Below are 20,329 nucleotides of genomic sequence, written 5' to 3' on the forward strand. Positions count from 1 at the left end.
ATCCTACATTGCTTATGATTACATAACAAACCGAAAGCCAAATAAAGGAATGAACCTTTAACAGACAATACATAAAATAAAATCCTGTAGATTTATTGAGAATAATTACAGTAATAACTTATTAAATTTTACATTAAGTATACATTTGTAGTACACAATATATTTAATGTGAATACATAAACAAAAAGTCTATATTAATTTAAGTCTACTAATTGCATACCTCATCAATTTTAACAAGTTTTATTTAACATAAAAAAAAACTTTCTTTGTAAGAAAAGTTTGAACAGAGTTGCATCTTACAAACTCTTTCCCACACCCTAGTATTGTAGTTCAGAAGATGACTGTACCAATCACCGAAAACCAAGCAGCAGAATCAAGCGTTTACTTACGTCCCCCTCCCCTCAACACACACAAAATAAATTAAACTATTTCTTGAAAAGTTCTCTGTCACCTTCATCTAAGAATATATTTAACGATACGAAGTAGGTATATTATACATTACTTTAGAATCTGAAGTGTATATTTAACTGCCATAAATTAAAACAGCATAATATGCACGCAATTTAGCTTAAATGAGTACCATACACATCACACGAAGCGAGCTACGCCAATAAAAAAAAATCACAGTCAATAAGAATTAATTAGATCTCCAGTCTATATTTTTAAATTGGTGTTATGTTGACGCTACGAATTTTGGGCTTCCTATACTAAATGTCTCTATGCCAAACTCTCTATATATAAAACGTTTTTCGTCGAATCTGCAAATTGAGCAAGCCGCGCGCTAATGATGGGAGGCTGATGATAGTTCATCACATAGGAAGATACTTTGAAATGCTAGGTGAGTCACAACACTTTCTTTCTTTTTCTGGGATTCATCTTTACTTACGGTCAAATTTGGTACCGTCTATGTAGTACCTGTGTGCGGCGTACCTTGAAATCATCTCAGTTGATAGCCTCCAAACACAGTGGACTCCTAAAATAAAGCAATTGTTGTAAAATTACTATTTGTAGCATATGTGGCAAAATTTAAAAACGAAAGATATCTCAGAATCAAGGTTAAGTCAAACGAAGCGTTTTGTGCGTTTTTTTATCTTACCTCAGGCTATCCAAAATACTAAAACATTGTTTCCTATACTTTTGGAAGTTATATACTAAATATCTTAATAACTATCACTCAAATTTGGTACACTGAATAAAGTTATAGTGTAGATATAGAATTGAAACTATGATCCAAACTTAAAATAATGATATTACAGAACACAATAAACTTAACTTAGGATGAAAATGGAAACTGTAGATGCATGAGTATTACTGAGCGAAGGAAGGAAAGTAACTCAGCTGGGTTACGAGTTTGACAGGGTTCATACACAGAAATCGTTCGGTGGTATATATTTCCTGCTTCGACTTAAAAGACAAAGAAGATACGCTCGCTTTAAAAAGAGTTAAAAAGAAAAAAAAAAAACTTAAAAGATTTAATTTATTCTGAATTTTTGTTCATTTTTTTGTAAATAAATAATGTAGAAAACCGATACAGAGCTTGCCCGCTGGACTCTGGCGCCCAAATCCCAACTCCGCTATATGCATGCCTGCCATAAAGTAATAGAGATATACACTTTTTTAAAAAGTGCAGATTAAGCCTAGCTTAATGTTTACATTTTTTTTAATGATACCTACAGTATGGCGCTAAATTCGTTGTACAAAAGCAGAGGAGTGTTTCCTGAGAGTAAAACAAACAAAAAAGTTCCAATAAACTTAGGGCGTAAAGGCCATCGTTCACGTGTTATAGGCTGCCGAAAACATGAAAAAATCAATTCTAAAGGTCCATAGCTCCAAAACTATGGGATCTACCAAAGTCGGGTCAAGACTTCACTTAGGAACTAATATGTGTTCTATCCAAAAATACATGTTTTAGAATCCTAAGGTACTCACGCAATAATTTTTATGGAGGTATTTCGAGAGTACTTTATATCATAGGCCCGTAGTAAAACTCCCTCTATAAACATTGTTGTGGAAGCACCTCAGGATTCTGAAACACGAATTTTTGGATAGGGAACAATACTAGGTTCTAAGCGAAATCTTGACCGGACCAAGGTAGATCCCATAGTTTTGGAGCTATGAACCTTTAAAGTTCATTTTTTCATGATTTCAGCAGCCTATAACACATAAACAATGGGGTTTTCGCCCTATGTTTATTGGAATTTTTTTTTTTTTACTCTCAGGAATCACCCCTCTGCTTTTGTACACCGAATTTAGCGCCATACTGTATAAATTAATAAGGTAGAAGTATATGTGGTCCTTCTCACTATGCTCACTTATATATATATATATCTTAAAGGCTAGTGATAAATAACACTAGCCCTCTGCTCCTATACCACCCTGTGATACCGGAGCAGGACGTTTGGACGCAAAGCCGTATATCTAAATAGGTTAATCTACTTAAATGGGTTATAATGTACTTCAAAAATAGAAACCGGATGATTACGTACTAAAAGCCTTAAAAATAGGCATTAATATCACTAAAACTCAAAAAATAACTGCACAACCTAAAATTAAGAAGTTCGGAAAGGTTAAATTTGATCCACATTTTCTTTAAAATGCCATGGCAAACAGTCACTGAAAGTCTCAGTTGCAACAAATGCTTAATTTAGTTCTAATATTTTTTTTTGTATAATGCAGAAAAAATGGGTCTAATTATTTTGTTTTTAGAATGATATATCCTAATTTCAGGAAAATCGGAGACAATGACCAGCAGAAATTTTTTTCAGCATGAATCTATATTGGGCTAAAATAAAATTTGCTGTAGGCATCCTACAACACCCCAAAGTAAACTTCTGTGAAGTTATCTTTACAATATCTCTAAGTAAAGGATATTCATAACTTCATAGCAATTCATAACACTGCATTATTACTTATTACTACGTATTTGAAACACAGATAATTGGAAAGGAAACAACAGTGAAATCTAATATACCTATTGAATAATTTACTTTGTCTTATGTTACAATTACCATGACATTAACATTCCACGACAGAATTATGGACCAAATCCAGCATTATTCTGCAATGTCAACAGTTTCAAAATTCTGTACGGCGAATTCTTTCATCAGCTTGAATCCATTTTCTTCTTTCAGTTAAGTTGAATTTGAGTTTAACGTCCCGTGAACAGCGAGGCTATACAAAACGTGAACCTACTGATTAACGTGGAATCCGAACCACGACGTGAGCTCTCGTCGGGAGTTTTCTTCTCGTCTTCTCGAAGCATTGCCTCGTGTCCTGCTTCTCTTTTTTCCTTCGAAATGCATCAATAAAGCGCCAAATCAAGCAATGTCGTTTCTTTACGTTTGATATATTGTAAAGAACAGAAGTTTGTTTATTTTGGGGTGTCATTGGCTGCCTACAGTAAATTTTATTTGACACATTCTTCCTATTTAAATGTATAGTTAGTGCCTATTTCTACGAAAAATTATTAATATTATAGTGTCTCAACTTTCTATCAATACAACAGAGTCTCAACTATATGGTTTAATGGGCATATCGAATAATAATAATAATAAAACATTCAATAAATACTCACTTCCTGAACTACCCAATACATAGCATAAAGAACACCATTTTCATTCCAAAACCAGCTCGTATTAATCTTTTCTGATCTCTCGGAACAGGTCAGTACTTAATAAACATTTCTTATGTTTTGTACCATGTGTTTTAATAATCTATTATAGAAAAAGAAAATGCAAAAAATTAAAATATGTACAGTATTTTACAAATTTTAAGTCACATCTTTATAGCAACTAAAAATTAATGAGAAACGTACATTGTCTTTAACTTAAATTAGATATCTGGTGCCTTCTATTTCAATTGAGGCAAAAATAAATAAATAAATAAAAAATAAAATTGTACCATCACCATCTCAGATATTGTTCAAACTTTTTTTAATAGGAACTAGGCATGTTTTTAAGGGACCCGTATTTTTTTTCGGAAAAAAAAAATTCCCACCAAGTACTGGGCCATCAAGGACGAGGAGTACAATTCATGAATTGTAGAAAACGTGGAAAATGGTCAAATTCGGAGCCTCACAATTCAGCAATGGAGACATGTAGAGTTATAATTCTTGTTGGGTATGTACATAGGGATATGAATAAACTATATTTTATTATAGTTTGGTTTGCGTATGCGTACAAATGAACGCATAAATTAACAAATGAACGTAAGTTTATGTGAAAAGTCGAAGTTTATGCTTTCTTTCGAGCACTTCCGGTTCGAATTTTAAATTCCGTTTTCAAGGTTGGTAAGACCTAGTTACCCGCTTCCCCCCCCCAAAAAAAAGTATCGCTTCTGTGTGCAACCGTTTTATCGCAAAAAATTCGAGAAATCGTCAAATTTTCAAAAATCGTCATTTTCTCGAAAACGTCACAATTTAAAATTCTTAAATTTTGTCAGATGGTTCAACTGTACATGAATAATAAACACCAAATAGCATTCTCGACCAATGCTTCATGAATGAACTACAGCCTTTTTAAGTTAGCGAACTTTCTTTAACTTTGAAGTCACAATTGGCAACAATGAAAACAATGAAAGTGTAAAAAAATGTTTCCGCAAAGCATCGTGTAAAATTTCAAGGTACAAATTCTATTTTACTGCATGCGGACTTCGCTTAAATTGGACTGTTATTCTGCAAAGGGAAGTTCAGAATGATCACTGGAGAAACGAGCAAATGTCCTTTACGGGAGTGATATATTATTATGAAACAACTGACAGTTTTGCCGTAATAAGCGATGACAAAACACACGATTCGGCTCGTACTCATAGCCATAAATAAGATTCTAAAAATACTCGAAGAAAAGCGATAATATACGTTATAGAAAAAGGTTCGAACACGTGAAAATAAGTGTCTACAATTTAATAAACCGTTTAAGTGATTTCTGATGGTGCTGCATTCCACTTTAAAAATTGCTTTCAGATGTCCAAGATGCAGACAGGTCTGATAAAGCAGTGGCTTTTCAGTGAAACCGGCCGTGGTAAGGGTCTCTGCGACGTATTGGGGAGAGGGGGGATAAGAATGTGGCAACCCGGGAAAATGAAAAACAGATTCACAGTATTAAACCTGCAGAAAAATTCGTGAGTATAGTGCAAGTACCAACTCCGGGTATTACTCTCGTCTTGTTGCCAAAAACCGAATTCGACAATTAAACAAACAAAACAAAACAAAACAAAAAAAGTAGGAAAGTGTGCGACCGGTAACTGGTATTTACCGAAGTCATTTTTGGCTTTTATGGCAGTAACGGGTCACCATGGACTAACTTCATGCTTTCCCCAAAATCGAGCTTCTGCAATTCAAAGTGTAGATTTAAGAAATCTGCAAAAATGAACTTTTGTTACATGCATATATGATAACCACTGATGGATAGCAGAAATATTATCAATAAATCATAAATTACATGAAATTACAGGGTTCTTTGTGTTTCCAGGTGGCGCGGCAGCTCAGTGGTAGAGCGTTCACCTCCGGTGCTTAGGGTCCTTGGTTCGATCCCAGCTCGCGCCGTGTGGACTTTGTGGTGGACAAACACCGTGCTGGTGGGTTTTTCGGAGTTCTACCGTTTCCTCCCACTTTCTTCATTCCACTATTTCACTCATTTCTCATAATCACTGTCTCCTTTAGCCTAACCGGCATAAACGTGGGACGTAAAACTCCCAAGATTTCATTTTTTTTTCTTTGTTTCCACATGGACCTTCAACAGGGTACAGGTTTCCAGAAGAGAATAAGAGAAAAGAATATAAGTGTTTTGTGACTATCGACAACGTGCTACGAGTTATGAGTGCACCAACACCTATTGGAGCATTTTGCCATGGTGACATGCTATTAGCGAAGAAGACACTAAGCAAGCAAATAATTACTTCAGAGTGGAAAAAATCAGTGAAACTTTGTTTCCGAAAAACATTTTAAGTAAGTTTAAAATTTGTTTCGTAATCGTAATTTTCACCTCAGGTTACATCGGTTTAAGAAAACGGAGTAGGGGGAGGCTCATATTATTTCAGAGAGCCTTTTTGATCAAAATAATAAAAAGGAGCCAGGAAAAACTTTTATTCTTTATTTAAAAATGTGAACCACATACATCATCAAATTGTTGCACTTTCATTCTTTTCAGTGTTGCCAACGGTGATACTGAACTTAATGAAACTTCGCTAACTTCAAGGGGCTGTAGTTCATTCATGAAGCATTGGTCGACAATGTTATTTGGTGTGTATATTATTCATGTAAAGTTGAACAATTTGACATCTCAGGATTTTAAATTATGGTGATTTCGAGAAAGGTGATTTTTGAAAATTTGACGGTTTCTCGAATTTTTTGCGACAAAACGGTTGCACACACAAGCAATACAATTTTTTTTTCGAGAAGCGAGTAACTAGGTCTTACCAACCGTAAAATAGAATTTTAAAATTCGAACCGGAAGTGCTCGAAAGCAAGCATAAACTTCGACTTTTCAGATAAACTTACGTTCATTTGTTAATTTATGTACCAAAAGATACGCATGCGCAAACCAAACTATAATAAAATATATTTTATTTATATCCCTATGTACACTCATGTCCAAAATGATTGTCGCATATCTATAACTATCTTCTTGTAAGAATATAATTTTATAATGATTTTGCATGATACTATTGATACTGATACTACATGTATAATCGGGGAATGTATACTCGTAGTAAATTTCAGAAGAAAAGAATTACAAACACGAAAATTAGAATGAGTAAAACAAAATGTTGCTAAGTGGACAAGAAAGTTTTATTTTCGTTTTATTGTTCTTATTTACTGCTCTTTTGACGTGAAATTCGCCACATACATCGTCTTTCCCGATTATTTACATACTACATCATAAGAAATACCGGACGAATTCGTTATCAAATTATATTCCTACAACAACATATTTATAGACATGCGACAATAATTTTTGTCATAAGTATACATACCACAACAAGAATTATAACTATCTGTCTCCATAGCTGAATGGTGAGGCTACGAAGTTTACCATTTTACACGTCCTCTAAAATTCGTAAATTGTACTTCCCGTTTTGATGGCCCATTACTTGGCGGGAAAATCTTTTCCGACAACAAAAAATAGGGGTCATTTAAAAAACATGTCTAGTTGCTATTAAAAAAAAGTTCCAACAATATCTGAGATGGTGATGGTATTTTTTTTTTTTTTTTTTTGGCTGAGTTGAAATGGAAGGCGCAAACCATTATTTATGTTATTTATATGTTGATTCATTTTGCAATAGCAGTCTACATGTAAGTATATATCGGAATCTTATATCTATTATAATATTTATCATAGGTAGAAATACGTAATACGTAATGCATAGTACTCCGTAAGGAAGCTATTATGAACTCAAGGCATTATGTAAAGTGATGATGCAGAACCACAGGAGTGAAGTAAAGCTATATTAGATATAAGGCATAGTTGTATGGGATATAAAATTTTTACACTACCCTCGGTTACGTTCATATCCACCGACGCTGACATGCCCACTCCATACGGAAGCACACCAAGCTCATCCTGCTACGCCCTTGTACTCACTCTGTTAATAATATTCGTGCTTTTCAGTGGCTATCTAGCACTGGTTAGTTCGTATTTTTCGCACTGTCGTTCTATCATTGCTTTTTTTCATGGTAATCTTTAGTTTCAATTTTCAATAAATATATATTTGCGCCTAATTTACATAAGAGTTGTACTTCTGCACTTCTGATGCACAGAGTTAAGTTGTTCTAAAGAGAATATACTTTCGGAAAGAAGAACAGGTTACAAATACAAAAACTTACTGTTTTCTATGTCATAGCACTATCGTATTCTAGATTCCTCACCCAACTAAATGAGGATTTCACTTACGAAGTATCAAGAACACTAAAACTGTATTCTGTAACCATAGCCGCCCGCTGCAGGGAGCACTTGCTTTAACAATGGATTTTCCTAATTAGTATTAAAATATGCTAATTTTTTTTATTCACACACAACAGTTAGTGAAGTTAGCAGTGAGATGTAATAATTGTTTTTTTACATTAAATATTATGTGGTTCTAGGTATTTGTATCCGTGACTTTGCTTGTATGTCGGTCCTTCTGCCCACTCCCCCCTGTAAAAAAAATCCTGTGGGAGATACTATGTCTACATTTCCCTTTAAAATTCGCTTATATACTACATATACATCTATATAGCAACTAATTTTTAATAAAGATGAATATATTTATGATTACGCCAACCACACGATTAAATTAATCGAGAGCCGTAATTAGTAGACACTACTTTAATTGGTTAGTGCATCGCATACACGACAATGACAACTAGCATATCTGAGGATGTTTCATACTGTGGCCAGAAAAATTTACTTCGAAATATCCCATACTGCAGCTAATTTATTATTATATAAGAATTTCGATACTCGAAAAGAAAGATCAATTGAGACGTGTTACTTTATCCTGAATAACTGAGTCCTGCAACAAAGGAAGAGGGGTTAAAATAACTAATTGTCTATAACAGCCCAAGTGCCGGCAATAATTAAGTGCAATGAGCAATTACAAAGACGAGACGGCTATTTTTACCGCAAAACTGTACAGCTGTTATTCCTTTTGCTTAATGTAACCAAGTAAGTTGGTTAACACCTTTTGACAATTTTCTTGGTAACTAAAGGTCAGAAGGTATAGCGTCGTTGGCTTCCCGCACTTGGACCTGCTCGTCACTGGGGGTGTGGTAAGAGGATCGCAAATCACCAGCCACCATTCACTGCGCTCAGCGAGCCACGAGTAACCAAGCTGGCAACTCCCCATAAACGTCACAACAATTTTTCATGGGAAAGCAACGACGTTATACCTTCCGTACTATAGTAATTCAGGAAAAGGCAAAGTGTAGTTTCAACCGAAATTCGACTACCAGCAGCTAAGTTATCATTTAATTCTTACTCTGCACATGAAAAGAAAAAAAAAAGTTCATATGGACCCGTGATCAAACGTCTATAGTTACAGGCTGCCGAAAACATGGGAAAAGGAAATTTAGAGGTCCAGAGTTCCACTACTGTGAGACCGATCCCAGCCGAGTCAACACATTACTTAAGAGCTAGTACGTGCCCTATCCAAAGATCCATATTTCAGAATCTTGCGGCACTTACACATTAATTTTTATAGAGCCAGTTGACGAATACTCAGACAAGTTGAAGTGCTCATAAACTGTCCATTGATACGCAAGCACCGCAGAATTCTGAAACATGGGTATTTGAATAGGGCACATACTAGTTCTTAAGTGATGTCTTCCTTGACTGCGCTCGGTCCCACACTGAAGCTATAGATTTTTAAAGTTTATTTTCTTATGTCTTCGACAGTCTATAGCTTCGAAAGTATGGACTTTTGACCACAGGTCCATATGAACTATTTCTTTGCTCTGATGTGACAAATCACCTCTGTAGGTTTGATGCTTTAAATTTTCTTACATCCTATATATATACCAGGGTTGGCTGGTTTAAACCAGCTGTTTTTTTTCTTCAAAAAAAAAACCAACTGGTTTAAACCAAAAAACGAAAAATGTTCGTAAAAGTATTAAGTGTTTGTAAAATCTTGATGAACAGACATTTGTGGGTTATCACGTTTCACTCCCATATATATATTCAGACCTAAATTCCCCATTCATTACTCAAAAAGATTATACTACAAAAGCAACTTTTTTTTTTAAGCTTATAAATGTTTGCGATTTTTTTGTAGTTGTTATTATTGTTATGTAATTGCAATCAAAGAAAAATACTAAATATTGTTTCGTTTCAATGTTTACTATTGATAAAATACTTCGAAATGCCGTACTTTGTGTGTGGGGGGAGTGGTCATGCAGACCCCACGAGAGGCATTTAGTGAAATGAGAAGTATTTTTGGTAGCTATTTATGTATAAATGAGTCTGAGACAAAGTGGACTCAAATAATTCGTATCTTTCTTCACTTTTCTTACTGATATGCAAATTAAGTCGTTGTATTTCTTTAATTTGGACCAATAAAAGTCATTGTTAACTAACTTGAACTAAATTAGTTCTTCTGTACTCCGTAGTACTTTGAAATTGTCCATATGTAATTCTGTATAATAGTTTCACTTGTGCAGCTGTATATCTTTTTGATCTTCTGAAATTACTCTTGATAATTATATCAAGAAGCATGTAAAGATCAGTTCAGCGTATTTTTATGAGGATTCCTTCGTGAGTGAGTCGGCAGACGTATCGCATTTGTGGCCAATTAGTCCTGGTTTCGAGTTCAAATGGAGGACAATTTCTCTCGGATGTAACTCGAGAAGCGGTTTTTATTCCGCATTAAGCTTATGTGACCCCTTCCAGCATAACCCGGTTGTTGCATAATAACATCAAGATGAAACAAACTTATTTCTGTCCATATATGATACGAATATATAGAGCAAATTATTTAAACCAAACAAACCTGGTTTAAACCAAACTAGAAAAGTTTTTTTTGTTTTTTTTTTCAATAAAAACCATGGTTTTTGCCAACCCTGATATATACTAATATAAATAAACTTGGAGAAAGTTATATTGTTTACTGTAATGGTAAGTGACATAACCAACAAGGCAGCAATCTTCTAGAACACAGGCCCGTCTTCTCATTTAGCAGTAATAAAAACAGAAAACACCGTGCTCTGCGGAGCACTAACCGTCTCCACTCGCTAACGCTCACTCGGCATTATTATGTGAATTAATGTAAAACTTTGATAAAGAAAGAAACCAATTATTACACTTTTAGCCAAAAAGTAGGCGACGACCAACTTCGGAATAAATACCTGTTAGTGTGCTATTCTACTATCATCGTTTATGCGCGTAACCCCCATCGCTGATGCGCCTGCTCCCTACGGGCGCACCCTTATCACTCGGGTTTACGTGCTGCACTCCTGCCCTGACTCAGTTAGATAGCACTCGCGCTTTTCAGTGGCCACCTAGCACAAACTAGGGCTTAAGTTTAGAGTTGCCCATCCAGTCTGTAGGTGCCCTTGGACTTTGCAACATACAAAACACAGTGCTTAAAGTATTAAAAATTATTACATTTCACTTAACTTTAGTACTCCGTTGGCTTTACAAAAATTTAAAAGGTTTTCTTCATTATTTTTGAGCATCCATTACACCTGTTCGCCATATTTTACAACTACCATGCTGCTGAAACCTTCCGCGAATGCTTCCGCATCCGGCAAATAGTACTAACTTCCACATATCTTTTCTCGTATTAAACATAACTCTCATGCCGAACTTAAATTCCTAAACATCAAATAAAAACTTCAAATTATCATTTCTTACCTCATTTCTCCTGTAAATTTTCCTGATTTTTATAAAAAGCGGAGGGGTAACTCCGGTTTGTGATTTATGCACGGGTTAATTTACAACGCCCGCTCCAGCAGATACTCTCACTCAGAAAGTAGAAATTACACATTAATAATTTTATGAAAATGAATCAAAACTTACCTAACCTTAAGCTAACCCCTACCCTACTTATTTATATCTTACTCTACCTTACCCTACTCTACTATATTTTTTCAAAGGGTCCTACTTATCGATACGCAGTTGGGGCGTGTCTTGTAGTAAAGTTTACCCTTACGCACTCTAGTTTTTATGTTGTACGTCCATACCGTCCTTATACTGACCTCTCCTTATGTCAATCTGCAAGTAGTAACTAACCCCTGCGGGGCTTCTAACCCGTTCCTACTACTACTTAAACTATCGATCCGTATATTAACCGTTTACGTACCATTGTTCCCTTTTGGGAACAGCAACTTCTCAGCGTTCTAGCGTTGTATATTTTTTATATTTCTGCCTGATATTAAATAGTACGAGGGCTATCCAGAAAGTAGATTACGTTTTCGTCTGTGTCCGCTAGGGGCGGGGCTAGCGCGGCCATCTTGGGGTCACAGCGTTGCGCAGCTCAGTCGGCATCTAGCCGTGCTAGTGAGAGGTTCGTGCTGTGCTCCGTTAAGATACTGTGACGGTTTGAAATGTCTGCGTTAATTGAAAATCCCGCGAGCTGCGAGGTGCGTGCAGTAATAAGGTTTCTGACAGCAAAAAACTGTAAACCGATAGAAATCTATTGGCAGCTGTGTGAAGTGTATGGGGACAACAATATCACTGAAGGTGGAGTGCGACAGTGGGTCATAAGATTTAAAAATGGCCGAACCAATGTTCACGACGAAGATCGAAGTGGGAGACCCAGCAAAGTGACTGCCGAACTTGTCGAAAAAGTCGATGTTAAAGTCAGTGAAAATCGAAAGTTCACAATAACGGAACTTTCTTTGAGTTTTCCACAAATTTCGCGAAGTTTGTTGCACGAAATCATCAGCGAAAAGCTTGGTTACCACAAGTTTTGTGCAAGATGGATTCCAAAAATCTTGACAGAGGACCACAAAAATCAGCGAATGGCTGCAGCGTTGCACTTTTTGGACGCCTACAATAAGGATGGTGACTCTTTACTCGATCGCATCGTTACTGGTGACGAAACATGGGTGAAACACGTGAACTGTGAAACGAAATTGCAATCAATGCAGTGGGGGCACACAGGTTCTCCCCAAAAACCCAAGAAATGCATGCAAACAATGTCGGCAAGGAAGATGATGGCGACTGTTTTTTGGGACAGAAAAGGTGTGATTTTGGTGGACTTCCTGGAAAGAGGCACTACAATAAACGCTCAAAGGTATTGCCAAACTCTGCAAAACCTCAGAAGACCAATTCAAAACAAGCGCAGAGGAATGTTGAGCTCTAAGATCTTGTTGATTCACGACAACGCCCGGCCCCACACGGCAAATGTCACGCGTGAAGTTCTTGAATCTTTTCAGTGGGAGTTGTTTCCTCATCCGCCGTACAGTCCCGACCTGGCACCGAGCGACTTCCACCTATTCCCAGCAATGAAGAAGTGGCTGGCTATGCAGCGTTTTGATGACGACGAACAGCTGCAAGAAGAGGTAACGAAGTGGTTGAAGTCGCAGGCGGCCGAATTTTTCGACGAAGGAATTTCCAAGCTCGTACATCGCTACGATAAATGCCTTAATTTGAATGGTGACTATGTCGAAAAGTAGTATTTGTGTGTGGCTTTCATCTGTATATAATAAAATTTGTTTCCTATACTTTGTTGATTTTTTATTCCAAAACGTAATCTACTTTCTGGATAGCCCTCGTATTATAAATGAATGAATTGTTAATTGTTTTATTTGGCTTAATTTTACAACAATGTATTTTAAATAGTTTCTTTCGATTGTTTTACAATTGAAGTTTTCATGTTTTTCACATAAGGTTGCAACACTGCGTGCTTACGACGTAATATAAAAGCTGGGAAGACTGATTGTGGACAGTTGAGAGCTCAATATGTGTACTTTTTTGTAGTGTGAGTGAACGTGCGTTTGTGACCATTGTTTTTACTGCGCAACTGATATATTTTAATGTTCCCATTTGGGAACATTGGTACGTAGCGTGTTCGTGTGAATATTTGTTCTCTAAATAGCGAAATGCCAAAGACATTTCTTACGCTGGATGAAATAGTAGACACATTGGACACTGTGTGTCTAGTGAGGAAATGGATGTTTGCATTCTCCCTTCAGATGAAGCAGGTGATATAACAGACGAGGAGCGTATAAATGAAGACGAATTTGTTCCTCTTATGCCTAATTACGTATGTGGTGAGTTGATAGAGGCGGGAAACAGTGTGTGCCTAAGTGGAAAAATGTTGCGAAAACTTGCCTCAATCCCATTTCCAGTTCACCAGAAAAACTTGTGGTTTCTCATCCTTATCTTGACGGTAGTTCTCCGATAGATATTTTCTTCAAGATTTTGCCCCCGTCATACATTGAACACCTTGTTCAAATGTCTAATTTGTACGCACAGCAGAAGGGAGCTCCACATATAAATACATCATATGAACAGCTACTACAATTCTTTTTGTTTATTACTTCTCAGCGGGTATCCTGTTCTTCCTTCTGAGAAGTCCTACTGGAGTATAGCAGACGACTTGTGCATACCAATTGTGTCATCCGTAATGCCCAGAGCCCGTTTCGAACAAAGAAATACAAAGAAGAAATAGATATTGTTGACAATTCTAACTTACAAAAAGGTGACAAATTTGGGAAAATAAGACCTATATACGATGAGCTACAGAAGAACTTGCAGTAGTTTGGTATCTTTCACCAATATCTGAGCATTGATGAAAGCATGGTTCCGCACTATGGGCATCACACCTTTATTAGAGGAAAACCAATCTGTTTTGGTTACAAAATATGTTTTTTATGTTCTTCTGACGGTTATCCCTATGCAATGGACCCCTATGGTGGAAAAGACAATAGTGCTGATAACATTAGTGGGAATATTCTAATAGGAACGAGAGTTATTCTCACATCATTGAAAATAATGACCAGCACGAAGCCTTTTCGATAATTTCTTTACGTCTTATGATGTTATTTTAGATTTAGGAGGAAAATTTGTTCGAGCAATTGGGCCAGTAAGAAATAATTGTTTTCAACATTGTCCCGTGACTCCACAGAAAGAACTTGTTAGGAAGGAAAGAGGAAAGTTTGACGTCAAAATGATGACAATGTGTGCTTTGTAAGGTCGAATGACAGTGCAGTTGTAACTGTTGGTTCAAACTGTCTTTTACACTTGTCAGTAGGATCAGTGAGGAGATACTCTCGTGCAGATAAAAAAGGTTCCAATTATTAGTCTACCATTCGTTATTCAAAAGTACAATGAAGAAATGGGAGGTGTTGATGTTATGGATTGTTTTCTTGCATCATACAGACCCAAACCCAGATCCAAGAAATGGTGGTGGAATCTTTTCAATAATGCACTCAATTTAGCGATTGTTTCTTCCTGGAAATTGCATTGCGAATTGAATGCAAACAATGAACTCACACATTTACAATTTTTGAGGGAAGATACCATGTGTCTTTCGCATCGGAAACATGACATCATCCATATTCCTCTCGAAGCTCGAAACTTTGACACGCATTACATTGTGGATACATCAAAAGGACGCTGTATACTGTGCAAATCTAATACAAGAAAAATGTGTTTTCTTTGTCAAAAGAGATTACACCAGAAGTGATTTCCAAAGTACCATGGGTTATAAGCATTTCCAAAGGCCTGTAAAAAGACTGTTAGCTTATGCTCAGCAAAATTCATATGTGTAGTATTCGAATTGGAAAAACTTTTTTGGTGAATTCCAAACAAATACTAGCTATATAGACTTTACAAAACAACTACTAAATACATGTATATATATAAAGAGCAAGTGAATAGAAAGATTAGTAAATACATATCTAAAATAAAAGCTCGTAGGTTTTCAACTGTACTCATACGTAAAAACTCGAGCCATCCAATATCTATTTACCCTCATATCTAATATCTCATATCTAATATATATGCGTGTGTGTGTTTGTAATAAAGTCATAGAAACGTAGTCTATATGAAATTGATTAACGTAATTAATTAATTACTTAAAGAAAGTACTGTGAAAGTAAAACTAAGAAGACGCGAATTCTGCATACACGAGATACCAATGTTCCCAAAAGGGAACATCACGTCACAGGATGTTAGCAAGTGGTACTCAACAAATCAAAACGGAAACTTAATTATGGGTGGATAAAGGACAGAAATTAAAAGTTTACAGAATTCGCACCAGTGGATCCATGTCCGGTCCTTAAACGGTTAAATCTCCACGCAGGTCAAGTTCAGACATACCACGCGAAATAATTGTTGAAAAATTATGGTTCTTTTACTAATTTATTGTCCGAAAAAGTTACGGTAAGGGTTCTGCTCTTGGTAGTACGTAGGAAGAGTTGAGTGATTGCAACGAAAGGCTGATATTTTGTATCTCCCCCAATCTTGCACATATAAGATTTACAGTGTGTTAGTTACTTTAGAAAATATAGCTGAGCTAGGGACAGCTAGCGAAGAGAGTTAGAAGCACCCAGAGCCCTTGTACTTCTACTTTTATCACAATTTAGACAAAAAACAAAGTACTCGGTTCTGAAACCATGAAACGAGTTGGGGGAGATGCTAAATGCCATCCCCAAATTTTTCTGTACATTTTACAACCTGTGGATCCGTATAGTAAAACTACATCTTGACCTGTATGTTACGTTTTCATTTAATAATCCATTTATTTATTTGTTAAACACTTTATTGTAAGTTTTTACATTTACTATATCAGCGAAAAGAAGTTATTTTTACTCCTTGAATTTTATTCATCTTAAAAATAAAAACCCCTAACATTAAAATACGTTAGATAGCATAATTATTAATATTACTACTATTTAATGATGTAATTTTTAATTCCATCTGGTATGGTGTTCCAGAGCACGAATACCCACCTCAAGCTTCTCATTGGAATTGCTTTCTGCAATGACAGGCAAAAAGCATATTGCAATAAAGATTAACATTACTTTGCATTGCATTGTTCATGTTAACATTTACTAATTTATGTATTTATTAGACTTTGCCAGCAATTCTTCATACATGTCAACATAACATAAACAACCATTGTAACAGTTAGAATGGTCCACCAATATCTAACACTCTGTTTTCAAAACTCGCAGGTTCAAATAAGCGTTGCCAGACTGACAGCTCGGAATTATTCCAAAACCTGATCGAAATTATGCTAGATTCGGTCAAATTATGCTAGATCCTCATAATTACTATTTCAGAAGTTTTAAAAGAAAAAAGAACGAAGTTGAGATACGAAACACAACTTAAAATACGCAGAGCGCAAGAATGCGTGGATAGAACTCAATACTTCACGCACCAAAGCTTTAACTCAACTAAACTAGTGCAGTCGTTGCAAGACTCAATGGCGTATATATCGTATAAATGTATGCAAAGTGTTTGTTTACATATTTTGAAAGAAAATTACCTAGCAGCATAAGCGGAGTTGGGAATTGTCTGCTGGGGGGGGGGGATTTTTGGTCGGTCTCTGACCTTTCATTTCAGGAATAAAGATGGTCATGAAGTCAGAAATAAAGATGGTGAAATTGTCAAAAAGTTGGGGGGATAATGGCCCCCATAGCTCCGACCATGCCTCGCAGTTAAAGGATTAGAAAACCGTGGGTGGAGCCACAAAAAGAAGCCCAAAGCCGTTTTTAACTTAGTTCGGAAAATAGGACTGCCTGTATGGTTTACCGACTATATGAATCGATGAAAGGTTACACATTTCTGCCGTTCTTTTTCTTCCCATGACGAACTTGTTTCTCATCTTCAGATTTTACGGCTTTTTGATAAACTTGCTGAAATTGTGCTAGATTTGGGCTCAAATATCTGATCACTAATTTTAAATAAAATCAAGTTTCTCTTCAATAATAAACAATTGCACTGAAGCTAAAAAAAAGAAATGTCAAAAGTATATAGCATAACTATTTTCAATAATTTTAATTAAACTCAATCTAAAATTATTACTAAGGGGTGCTCATATAAGTGCTTGGGATTCTCACTCACTTGTGTCTAGCAAGTAATTGGCGATCGCAGTAATTAAAATGTAGAGTAATTTTATTTCATATTATGATAAATATAGGCCTTCTCTACTCATAGAGAAAATATATTTACTACTATTCGTGAAAAATGTTGCCTATTTTTCATAATGTTAAGTTCGTTTTCACAAGACTCACAGGTGATACATAAAACGCCATTGAAACTGCCTTAACAACCACCCTAGCAACAGATTGTTTGTAACCAATATGGCTGCGCCCAGGAAAATTCACAGCAGACGACTTCACCAGCGTATACATTCCACTACGCTGCAGAAGCAACGCAAGAAACAAGCATATGCGTAGAACTAAAGCAAGTAGCAAAGTACACAGGAACACAAAGAAGAACGCACAGAGATTGCATATGGCGTGGTGTGTATGCTCATTCAGCCTTGCCAGATCGGCCACGCTTTAAATACGTGGTAGCATTATGAATATTGCCTGAATTCAAAATTAAGGATGTTTCTATTTATAGATAAAAATGTTTCATTATAGTAACATTATTTTTCCGCACCTATTACTTTGACATGTTGAACATTTTGTTGATGTTTATTCTAAACAAAATCCAAGTAATATAAAACAGGTCATTGTAATAGGCTCACGGAAAAAATAAACAACTTAACTTTTATTCATGATCACAAACCATCCTTAAATCTGGATTCAGGCAAATGCTACTACGTACATTAAGTCTAGTCAATGCTGCAAGAATGACGTTACATAGACACAACGCCGCCATATGAACTCTGTTTGTTCTCCTTTATTTCCTGTTCACTTCTAGTTGCTTTAGTTGTTTCTTCGTGAGTTTTATTCGTTTTTGTTTCTTAATGGTATGTATTCGTTTTTGTTTTAATAATATTTTGCCTTGTATCTTTGCTAGCTCGCCACAATACAAGGAATTTGCTTATTTTTACATATCGTGTGGTAGCTATTTCCTCATGAGAGAATATATGAGTCGGTTACCAATTTGTTATTAATTTTAATTATTTTCTCCTGCGCCTTTGCATCTAACGACGGTTTATTCTGTTAAACCACGTGTGGAAATAAAAATTATGCTAAAACAATTATTTTACGAAGAATATTCAGTTTTGCGTGGTGTACATTTTCTATAACGAAAGAGGACGTCGGGTGCATATACGGCCAAGCCACATTTTCCGACTTCCCAGATAATTCGTTTTAAAAATTTAGAGCAATTATGACCAACGTCTTGGGATTACGGAGTTGGAGATTACAAATTCCGAAACGTTGAAGGTCGCAGGAGCTATTCAATTTTCAGGAACTTCTTTATATATTTAATCATTTTTCAAGACCGCTTTGGTATTTGTAGAATAAAACAGAGTGTCCGCAACCATCAATTTTCTCAACCATTTAAGGAAATTCGGGGATATATACATTATCCCAAAACACCCTAAAAACATAGGTGCTATAGTTGAAAAAAAGAGAAATAAAGTAATGCTCTTCAAGGTTATACAACAAATAAAAAAATTTTAAAGGGAATAGCGTCCCTCACGAAACGTTAAGAAATTTTTTTTTCCATAACGTTCCAAAAAAGCATGATGTTTTTAAAAACTAAAAGCTATATTGTTCCTTATGAAAGGCTAAGAAAATTGCTTGCTCGATTATTCACCAAATCAGGAATCACTTTTAAAAATCGGGTACCGAAGTTCATAGTCCTCCTTACAATTTGAGTCTTGTGAGGCAGCAATTCAACTCTTTGCTTGTTTTTGTTCTATAATTCCTGCAATAATTAGCATTCAAGTAAATGATTTTAATGTACAACATGCATGTCATCATGAACCAAAAGTACAAGGGAAGTCTTATTATCTTTCGAAAATTTGACATACAACGTTTGTATATTTAAAATCACAAACTGGGGTAACAAAGAATCTCGAGGGTCCCATGTGCTAGCATCAGTTGTATGAGGATTCCAAAGTCTTATCACAATTCAGTGATATAAAATCGCAGGCCGAACTGTTCGACTTAAACGAAATTTGGTGCTAAGGTGTGTCTTGAAGAGCAAGTTATGGAGAAAGATAAAATTTTGGCTAGGTCGCCATCTTGAATGAAATAAGGCTGCCAGTCAATATACCGATTTGAAAGTGCCTAGCGCGAACCACTAAGGCTAGAGAAGCGGAATTCGCTATCATGGTATATCATGAACAGTAGTTTGCGGAAAATTACGAAGTATTAAACAATTCGCAATCTTGAGTTTATGACCACCGAAAGTGGATCATTAAGTATAGGTTACGTTTAAAACACGATCCAAAAAGCGGGAAAACGTATATGGAAAAGCTGCACAGGCTGAAGCGCTGGAGCTAGAGAAACGAAATTTGTTCTGATGATTGTATCAAGAAGAGTAGTTTATGAAACAATTGCGAAATTTTCAAAACGATACCGTTTTTAATGGAAAATGAGCACCAAGTATCGGAAGCAATACAACATAGGTGATTTATTCTGCCACCTGTTGAGGGAATTGTGCGCTGCACGTTGTGTTTTCGTATCATTGCTGCAACAGAAGATAGTTTTTCTTCAATGTCACTTGGCATGTAGCATCCATGCTTCTCAGATATATACTTGTCAATACGTGAGGAATTGACTCTCGTCTTAATATCATGTTGATAATCGAATGTTATATCACAAATGCATAATTCTTTGAATTTTCATTTCAGAGAAGGCAGAAGCAGAAGTACTACAGTTTCCTTGGATGAGAGCAGAAACACTACTCGAGTTTCAATGGATGAGAGCGGAAGTGCTACTCGAGTTTCATTTGAGGAAAGCGGAAGCAATATTCGAGTTACTCTGGATGAGAGAGCA

General features: G+C 35.9%; 1 long non-coding RNA gene across 1 annotated transcript; it reads right to left on the reverse strand.

Moving 5' to 3' along the window:
- Positions 1-127: 127 nt before the first annotated feature.
- On the reverse strand, positions 128-17,875 carry LOC145674830 (uncharacterized). Its single transcript, XR_014129041.1, has 3 exons — positions 16,373-17,875; positions 3,575-3,713; positions 128-973 (listed from the first exon to the last, which is right to left on the reverse strand). It is a non-coding gene; the product is annotated as an uncharacterized LOC145674830 (long non-coding RNA).
- Between the last annotated feature and the right edge of the window lie 2,454 nt (positions 17,876-20,329).

This window comes from Thermobia domestica, chromosome 18, assembly GCF_964235325.1.
Source record: "Thermobia domestica chromosome 18, izTheDome1.hap1.1, whole genome shotgun sequence".
Classification (NCBI taxonomy): Eukaryota; Metazoa; Arthropoda; class Insecta; order Zygentoma; family Lepismatidae; genus Thermobia; species Thermobia domestica.